Below are 9,816 nucleotides of genomic sequence, written 5' to 3' on the forward strand. Positions count from 1 at the left end.
TCCAGGATTCAGGCTTCCCCGGGTTGTCCGAGCGTAAAATATTCTTGTGTTTCTCAAAGTACGGAGCCACCAAGCTGGAATTGGTCAGTACAGTGTGGTGTGCTTCAGTCAGAGAATGGCCGTCCATACATATCGTTGATTTCCTTCCGATCGTGCCTTTTCCACTTAGTCTCCCCTCGTGCCGCGATCGAGGAAGACCAATCGGCTTAAGGTCAGGAACAAAGTCAACACAAAACTCAATTACCTCCTCATTTCCATAGCCCTTGGCGATGCTTCCTTCTGGCCTAGCACGGTTACGAACATATTTCTTTAATACTCCCATGAACCTCTCGAAGGGGAACATATTGTGTAGAAATACAGGACCGAGAACGAAAATCTCTTCGACTAGGTGAACCAGGAGGTGCGTCATAATATTGAAGAAGGATGGCGGGAACACCAACTCGAAACTGACAAGGCATTGGATCACATCCTTCTGTAACCGTGGTAGAACTTCTGGATTGACTACCTTCTGAGAGATTGCATTGAGGAATGCACATAGCTTCACAATGGCTACTCGAACATTTTCCGGCAGGAGCCCCCTCAAAGCAATCGGAAGCAATTGCGTCATAATCACGTGGCAGTCGTGAGACTTCAGGTTTTGGAACTTTTTCTCCGCCATGTTTATTATTCCCTTTATATTGGACGAGAATCCAGACGGGACCTTCATACTGCTCAGGCATTCAAAAAAGATGACCTTCTCTTCTTTGGTCAGAGCGTAGCTGGCACGACCTTGAAACCATTCCGGATGCCGGCCATCAGGGTCTTTCAAACGTTGCTGGTCCTGCCGTGCTTCCTTTGTATCATTTGTCTTCCCATACACGCCCAAGAAGCTTAGGAGGTTCACGCAAATATTCTTCGTAACGTGCATCACGTCGATTGCAGAGCGGACATCTAGGACTTTCCAATGTTCTAGCTCCCAGAATATAGATTTCTTCTTCCACATGGCTGCGTGCCCGTCAGCTCCCTTCGGAACTGATTGTCCGCCAGGACCCTTTCCAAAGATGACTTTCAAATCCTTGACCATATCAAATACCTCAGCACCAGTGCGTTCCGCAGGCTTCGGCCGGTGATCTGCCTTGCCGTTGTAATGCTTGCCTTTCTTTCTTACTGGATGAATTTTCGGAAGAAATCGACGATGCCCAAGGTACACGTTCTTCTTACAATTTGGCAAATGTACACTTTCAGTCTCATGTAAGCAGTGCGTGCATGCATTGTATCCCTTATTTGACAGTCCCGAAAGGTTACTAAGAGCAGGCCAATCGTTGATGGTTACGAAAAGCAACGCTCGTAGGTCAAATTCCTCTTGTTTGTGCTCATCCCACACACGGACACCACCCCACAGCTATAAAAGTTCATCAACTAATGGCCTTAGGTACACATCGATGTCGTTGCCGGGTTGCTTCGGACCTTCGATGAGCACTGGCATCATAATGAACTTCCGCTTCATGCACAACCAAGGAGGAAGGTTGTAGATGCATAGAGTCACGGGCCAGGTGCTATGGCTGGAGCTCTGCTCGCCAAAAGGATTCATGCCATCCGTACTTAGAGCAAATCTTATGTTCCTTGCGTCAGCTGCAAAATCTTTGAACCATCTGTCGATCTTTCTCCATTGCGTTCCATCTGCGGTGTGTCTCAACTCCCCGTCCGACTTACGGTCCTCTTTGTGCCATCGCAACAACTTGGCATGCTCTTTGTTCCTGAACAGACGTTTCAACCGTGGTATTATAGGAGCATACCACATCACCTTGGCGGGAACCCTCTTCCTGGGTTTCTGGCCCTCAACATCGTCACCAGGGTCATCGCCTCTGATCTTATAACTCAATGCAGTGCATACCGGGCATTCATTCAAATTCTCGTATTCACCGCGGTAGAGGATGCAGTCGTTGATGCATGCATGTATCTTCAGAACCTCTAAACCTAGAGGGCAGACAACCTTCTTTGCTTCGTACGTACTGGCGGGCAACTCGTTATCCTTTGGAAACATATTCTTCAACATTTTCAGCAAGTTTTCAAATGCCGAGTCAGCTACACCTGCCTCTGCCTTCCATTTCAGCAAATCCAGTGTGCAGCCCAGCTTTTTCAGACCATCATCGCATCCGGGGTACAGCGCCTTTCTGTGATCCTCTAACATGCGATCCAAATTCTCCCTCTCCTTTTCAGTTTCGCAGCGTCTCCGTGCATCAGCAATGGTTCGACCAAGATCATCAACGGGATCATCACGTGCCTCTTCTTCACCTTCCCCTTCACCTTCAGCATCCTCCATGAAAGTATCACCGAAATGAGCAAGATAGCTTTCATCGATGAAATCATCCCCTTCTTCATCTTCTTCCATTATAACCCCTCTTTCTCCATGCTTGGTCCAACAATTATAGCTTGGCATGAAACCGTGCCGAAGCAGATGCATGTGAACATCTCTTGAGGAAGAGTAACCCTTCTGATTCTTACAGATAACACATGGACAGATAACAAAACCCCCCTGCTTGTTCGCATTAGCCACTACGAGGAAATCTTTCAAACCCGTAGTGAACTCGCCGGAGAGTCGGTTACCGTACATCCATTGCCGATTCATCTGCATTATTATAATATAAAATATATAATTAACCATCATGCATTTGTTAAACTAACTAGCTACAAACAATATAAATTAAACAATGAACTGCACACATGCATATTTTATCAATGACACACATGCATGAAAGGTTCAGGTTGCTAACCGCGATCGAGGAGGAAAAAATAAATGAGGAACCTCAAGTGTGGCTCCAACACTTCATATCATGTTTGTTTCACCCTCTTAGGGCATTTCATCAAACACCTTGTGTGCATAAGAGGAACCAAAAGCAAACCTACACCCCCTTGTGAAGCTTGTGAAGAGAAGTGGCACCAAATGGCTAAGTGAGCGTGCTGAACTGGTATATATAGGGGAGGAGCTTTAGTCGCGGTTGGCCTGGCCAACCGCGACTAAAGGCCTTTGCGCACCTTTAGTCGCGGTTGGCCTGGCCAACCGCGACTAAAGCCCCTCACGTGCACCAGCTGGCCACCGAGCGCCCTGGGCCCAGGCCTTTGGTCGCGGTTCGTCTGCCGAACCGCGACTAAAGACTTCATTAGTCGCGGTTCCTACAGTTTCGCGACTAATGGGGCTGGACGGAAGCCTATTTTTCTACCAGTGATGTCCAAATTACCCATGCAAATTAAACCATTAGGGCTCTTTTGATTCAAGGATTTTCATTGGAATATTAGAGGGTTAGAATCCTTAGAAACTTTTTCTATATTGGTCGTTTGATTCATAGGATCGAATCATATAGGAATTTTTCCTAAGTATTTCTTTGTACTACTTCCCATATAATTTCTAGCATCCACTCATACCTTTTTTGAGAGAATCATTTGACTTTCCTATGATGCAATTAAATAACCAAAAATCATGTATTCTTGAGATGAGCATGATATTTCAATCCTATGTTTTTTGCTATTCTCGCGTATTTAGAATCTTCTGAATCAAAGAGGCCCTTGGTGGTTGGCCTGCCCAAATTGACCCTGCAAATAAAACGACTGGTTAGTCCCAGATCTTGTGCGGATCGATGCAGGCTGGGTCCGGTGGAAAAAAAGAAGCTGCAGGCGGAGGTAGCTCCTGATGGATGGACAGATCGATTGGCTAGCCAGCCATAGTTTTAGCTAGGTGGTACACCACTGGGTAGATAGCCAGGAGGAGCTGTCTGAACCTGACGGTGCAACCAAGGATATCTGCAATGGCCTAAAGTTCTTCCTCATCCATATTAATGGGAATCAACTTACTCTTGTTATAGTTGTTTTTCATCCCAGAAACTTGGTCAAATAAAAAAAAGTTTTGCTAAAGCACATCTAGATGTGCCATAAGTATTGCACATCTAAGTCATATGTCATTGATCTTACATTGAGATTCATGTGAATATTTTCTTTTTCTTCTGTCTTTTTCTCTTTATGCTTGATTCACTCACTTAGATGTGCAATAACTAGAGCACATTTAGATGTGCCCTAGACACACCAAAAAAAACGACCATCTTCAGGACTTTCAGAGTATAAACAATGATTGGATCGACCTTGTTATCAAATGTTTTGTTCCATTCAAAAATTATTTATTTTATTATGTCAAGCTATTCTTTTTGTGTGATTACCTTTGAGGATTAGTTGTGGTCTTCTAGACTCCACCAAGAGTTTGCGGCATACGGCAAGCACATTGAGATTAGAAGAGGAGGGATGGACGCGGCTTCGCAATTTAGTTTATATGATCAGAGTATCAAAGATTGGTGTAGACTACCGTGCATCTGAATGCCTCATTTTTTTTACAAATATCCATGATTTTTGCTCGTCTAAGCTTTACTGTTACTTGCTTCTCTTTTACCAACCGGTCCAGTAATAGTTTAGCACATGCTCTAGTGGCTTATCGTGCCAGCCACCACGTAGACTCGCAACTCTTGTTTCACAACCTGCCTGAGGATGCAAATGTTCTGACAGCCAACGTGTTGGATGTGCCAGTATGAGTATGGAATCAGGGTGTTCTATTTTTTTAAATAGTGTTTACGAATCGGCACAAAACAATGGCTAATATAGACTTATTGAAACAGATGTTTTACAACTTGGATCAAACATCCAGGAGAACAAATAGTATCATGAGACGTATATCTTTCTGTCGGTGGTTGTGTTCTCACGATGCGGTTCTTTGTCAACTGTTTTTTATGACATGATTAAATTTAAATAAAACTTTTTAAGTATTTCATCCGGTAAATGGGCGGTATTTTTTGCTAACCACGATAACATAATCTACACGGTCCTAATGTAAAATTTCAATCGGGCAACCAAATTCTTGGTATCATTGTCTTTCTGTTTTTTTTCTTTCCCCCTTTAGTTGTATTTTTATCATTTGTATTTTGCTTTTACTTTTTTAGTTTTTCATGATTGTAAAGGAAATTATACCCTTTTTATTAACACATGAACTTATTTATATAAACACATTGAAACTTTACGAAGATTTTTCAAAGCACGTGAACATTTCTAAAAATTACATGGGCATTTCTTCAAAACATATAAATGTCTGAACACTTTTTCACAACATGAACCTTTTTTTAAAATGTGTGAACAGTTTTCAATTTCATTAACATTTTGTAAGATAAGAAAGCACTTTTTAAATAGTGTTTGTAATTTTTAAATTGCATGAACATTTGTTAAATTGTATGAACTATTTTGTAAATATGTGAAACTTTTAAAAATGTCATGACTATTTTTTTAGATTCTTGAATACATTTTAAAATTACCTGCACATTTTTTAAAATAAAACTGAAATAATAGAGTAATAGAAAATGAAAGAAAAACAATTGTCGTCCACCTGCATGCTTGGTTGGTCCGGAAAGTTGTGGCTGATCCTTGGTGCACCACACCCCCTTATCCAACCATCCATATGTTGCTTCGCGATCCATGCATGAATTATTTTTTGTTTCTCCCAAATGAAACAACTTATGAACTCCAAACTTTGTAAGTCAAGTAAATATTATAAGTACAGTGTGTCAAAAAATCAGATTTCTTTGAATGAATGAAATACTTCAAATAGTGTTTCTTAATAGAAAATTCAAATTTTGTATATTTATTTTGGGCCAAAAATCTGGAACTTTTTTCACATATTGTTGTTCTAAAGTTTTGTTGACCTACAAAGTTTGAAGTCCATATGTTTTTTTTACATTTTAGAGAGATAAGAAAAGAGAAAAATATATGTTGAAAGTTAGTTGGTTAGCATGGATCTCAAAGCAGTATTGGACAACACAGATAATGGGTGCAGTGTTCCAGGTTTAGAAAAACGTGTATGTGGATACGGCTATGGCTATAGGAAAAGTCGTCTATAAACATGGTTATCAGTTTGCTAATCAAGCAGCTCATGTGCTAGTGAATCATACTTATTGTAATAAGATCTCTTCTTTTTGGTTGCTTGAGCCATCTGACATTTTGGTCAGCAAGCTCGTAGACGATATATCTTCATTATTTGATCGTAATAAAGCTAACCATGGTAGCCTTTCCACACACACAAAAAAGGCTTAGAAAAATGAGTATCCTGGCTGGGATTCTACAAGCTAATATTTACTTGAAACTCCAAAGGCCTTGTCAATCGTCTATAGTTACTTAATTGCAGATGGTTAGTTTGTTATGTAATGTTCGGTAATCATAATAAGTTGTGTGCATTTATTAAGCAAAGCTGTTATGATCAAGACCATTGACAACGGATGCTTGACATTTAGGCGAAAAAAGGGGAATTAAGAAAGAAACAAAAGGCCATGTTTATATGCTTTTGCACATGGGCGGATGAATGCAGTAATCTTGGATGTGAAGCTATTTGTCAAAAGGTATTCAGTTTCATGTCAGTTACCTCGAGGCAGAAGTGGTGGAGACCTAACTTGATGTGATCATGGACTGATCTCATCCTACATAAAGCTAATCGATCAGGCACGTGGAAACTTATCAAGCTAAGCTAGAATTGGGTGAGCACTTTAACTTGTGTAAGGGAAACGAAAAGTAGACATGATGGGCATGCACATATAAATCTTGTGTGGTGCCATTTTCATGCATACGAAAAGAAGGCCGTGTATTATTCTCCTTCCCTGGCTAGTGTATCAATGGGCCACAAGATCGATTTATGTCCACATCAAAACATCATATACGTCACAGAGGAAAATGAGGCCTACCACCTGAATTAATTAACTCAACTGAAAAGAACCCTGCGGGTAAATGGTGATGCGGAGTAAGGTCTGAGACTATCCACAGTGGGAGTAATATAGATAATAACATCACACATATCTAGATAAAATAGATGATGTGGCAAGCAATAAATAAAGAAATGGAGGAAAATGGTAAAATAACTAGTTACTAGTAATATGAGTAACATCACACATATCAAGGCAAAATGAGTGTATAGCCTAATAAATGAAGTGTTGCATGTTACCATACATATGTTACTCCCCACTATAGAGGTAGTAACATAGACTAGTAACATGTGCATGTTACTAGTCTATGTTACTACCCATTGTGGCTAGTCTGACTGCATCAGCACCAGTTGATCGAGGAGATGCATGATTAACGCATTGATTGCAGTGCACCTGAATCTCAAGATTTTTCAAACAAGATTATCTCAACGGAGAAACTGGTTAAGACTGACTTGTTACTATTTTATAGTGAAGCTCGTACATGTAATAGTCGACTAATATACCGAAACATCATATCTTAGCTTGGAAATATTCTGCTAATATTTGGTTGACAGTCTAAACACCGTCAATGGAGTACAATTTCTTAATTGTCGTTGGTTAATCTGTGATGCAATGTCACAGAAATCAGAAACAAGTTGATCCTCCTGAATAATTAACCAAAGCTGCCATTGTCATGACCAATCCGTGGACAATGAGAGCTTGAAAGATAGACTAAAAAAGGGCTAAGTTGGCGTTTGCACTAATCTTGGAGGCAAACCAAGCTGTCAATTACTAGCGAGAGCTAGCCAAGCAGAAGTTAATTACCTAGAGGCTAAAAATGTGCCAGTGACCTAATTAACCTGACCATGCTTTCTTTAAATAAAAAAAACTTGCTGAACCTGACCATCATGGGCTCGTCACATCGTACAGGAAGCTAGTCGATGATCCACATGGAAGCCAGTTAGCCAGGCTTAGCTAGAATTAGGCCGGCACTTTCACTTTGGTAAAGCAAACTATAAGTGGCCAGCATGATGGGCACGCATGTTTGTGTGGCACCACACCATGCCCTGATCCAATCCTGATATACTAGTACGTATAAAATATACGCTTCGGATTTGTCTCTTGCTTGGTTTCATGTGGTGCTAATTAAGCTGGCCACAGATTGGCTAATCAAGCCTGCAACTAGCTGCATGCTTTGTTGAGTGTATTATCTTTGCTTAGTCCCCTGCAAATTATACCATTGGTCGGCTCAAAAAAGATTATACCATTGATGATTAGCCTGCCAAACTTGACCGTGCAGATCGATGCAGGCTAGGTCCAGGTGAAAAGAGGTGAAGCATCCCATCTGGATTCTGTCCAAGTGCAGCCCTGGAAGGTGACGGCAGCTGCTGGTGGATGCACACACAGATCGATCGGCTAGCTCAGCTCGGCTCACCTAGGGGCGTGTTTGGTTGTCCGCATTGAGCCTAACCAGACCCGTACCGGATGCGTGTGGGCTGTTTGGTTGCCTAGTTTTACTATTGGGCCTGCATAGCACGATGTTTAAAGCAGCTCTGGGCCCGCCTCACTGGGAACGCACGAATCGGCAGTTTGTCCAGGGCCAGGCCCGAGCGGTGCACGTGGGCGGGCGCGGCTGCACGCGCGCGGCCACCCTCGAGAAGCCCCGTTGCTTCCCGAAGCACCAGCAGTTATTAGCCTCACCGCCCCTCACTGCTCCCTCTCCCCATGCTTCCCCACTCTCCCAACTCTCACCGGCGGCGGTGGATCGGAGCAAAGGAAGAAGACCACCGGACTCCATCAATGGCGGTAAGCACTTCTTTCTCTTCGACATGCATGCTAGATTCGATCCACGGCGATAGGTTCGATCCACGGCGGAGGGGAATGGGGAATAGAGGTAGATAAGTATAGGGGTAGTTCATACTAGTTCATAGCAGTTCATACGAGTTCATACATGCAAGATCGGAATGCATAAGGTTGATTTCGGGATTGGGGGATAGGGGAATATGGGGAAAGGGGGTACACAATGGACACCGGCTGACCGCGGCGGCCGTCACCGGCGTGCGGAGCGGCTGGTCGAGCCGCTGGCCTTCGTCTTCTTCTTCATCGCCATGCGGGCCCGCGGGTCGTCCTCATCGTCCTCGACGGAGTGGAGGTCGATCTGTCAGGTAGGACGGACTGGCTCCGGCGCCCTAGCTGGCATGTGCACCGCCTCTTCTTCCTCCTCCTTAGGCTCCCCGCCGATGACCGCCGGCAGGGCGATAGCCGTCTCCCAGTACACTACGGCACGACGGTCATTAGGAGCCCAGTAGGTCTTGTACTTGCACCACTTCTTCCTCTGTTTAGGGTCGTCGGAGACGGCCTAATTCATGGCCCAACGAATGATGTCAACTGCCATCGCGCCCTTCGTTGGGTCAGGAATCAGCGTCTTCAGCTCTTCTTTAGTGGCCTTCATGACCACGGCATTAGATTCGTTCTGCATGTCCGCCATGGAGTCGAAATTCAAGCACACCTCCATGGTGTTCTCGAACTTGGTCCGGTCACCAGCCGTCCACCCGAGGAAGAAGGCCCTCCAACCAATACCTCAAGGGAAGGGGTTGGCGTTGGAGCTGGAGCTAGAGCTCATGGCGATGGGGAGGAGGAAGGTTGACAGTGAGAGAAGAGAGGGGGTGGGTAAATAGTGGTGGGCAGGGTGAGTAAATATACAAGGGATGGAGAGGAGGAGAAGAGTGACAGTCATGCCGTTTGAACTACAAGCTCTTGAATTAGCCATGAACTCTGTGCAATGCCTGACTCCATGACTTGTGTGCAGATCGAGGATAACAATGAGATGGGCATGGAGGTGCTCCCGGCCGTTGACAGCAAGGGCAAGCAGCCCCTTCACCTAATGCCCGACGAGGTTGAGCTGCCGCCCACCGTCGAGGAAGACCCGAAGACGCCTGAGGGTGGCGACGACGAGGGCATGGAGGAGCCCCCCAGCAACAAGCGCCGCAACTACGGCCACTACCATCAGGAGGATGGCCCAACTCACTTCTGCAAGGTCATCCTTGCACTGAAGCTTGAGTGCATCCCCATGCCCCTG

General features: G+C 44.1%; 1 pseudogene; it reads right to left on the bottom strand.

Annotated features, from left to right (window-relative positions):
- LOC119358476 overlaps positions 1 to 9,225 on the bottom strand; it is a 50,226-nt pseudogene extending 41,001 nt beyond the window's left edge.
- Positions 9,226 to 9,816: the final 591 nt, after the last annotated feature.

Source organism: Triticum dicoccoides, chromosome 2A, assembly GCF_002162155.2.
Source record: "Triticum dicoccoides isolate Atlit2015 ecotype Zavitan chromosome 2A, WEW_v2.0, whole genome shotgun sequence".
Classification (NCBI taxonomy): domain Eukaryota; kingdom Viridiplantae; phylum Streptophyta; class Magnoliopsida; order Poales; family Poaceae; genus Triticum; species Triticum dicoccoides.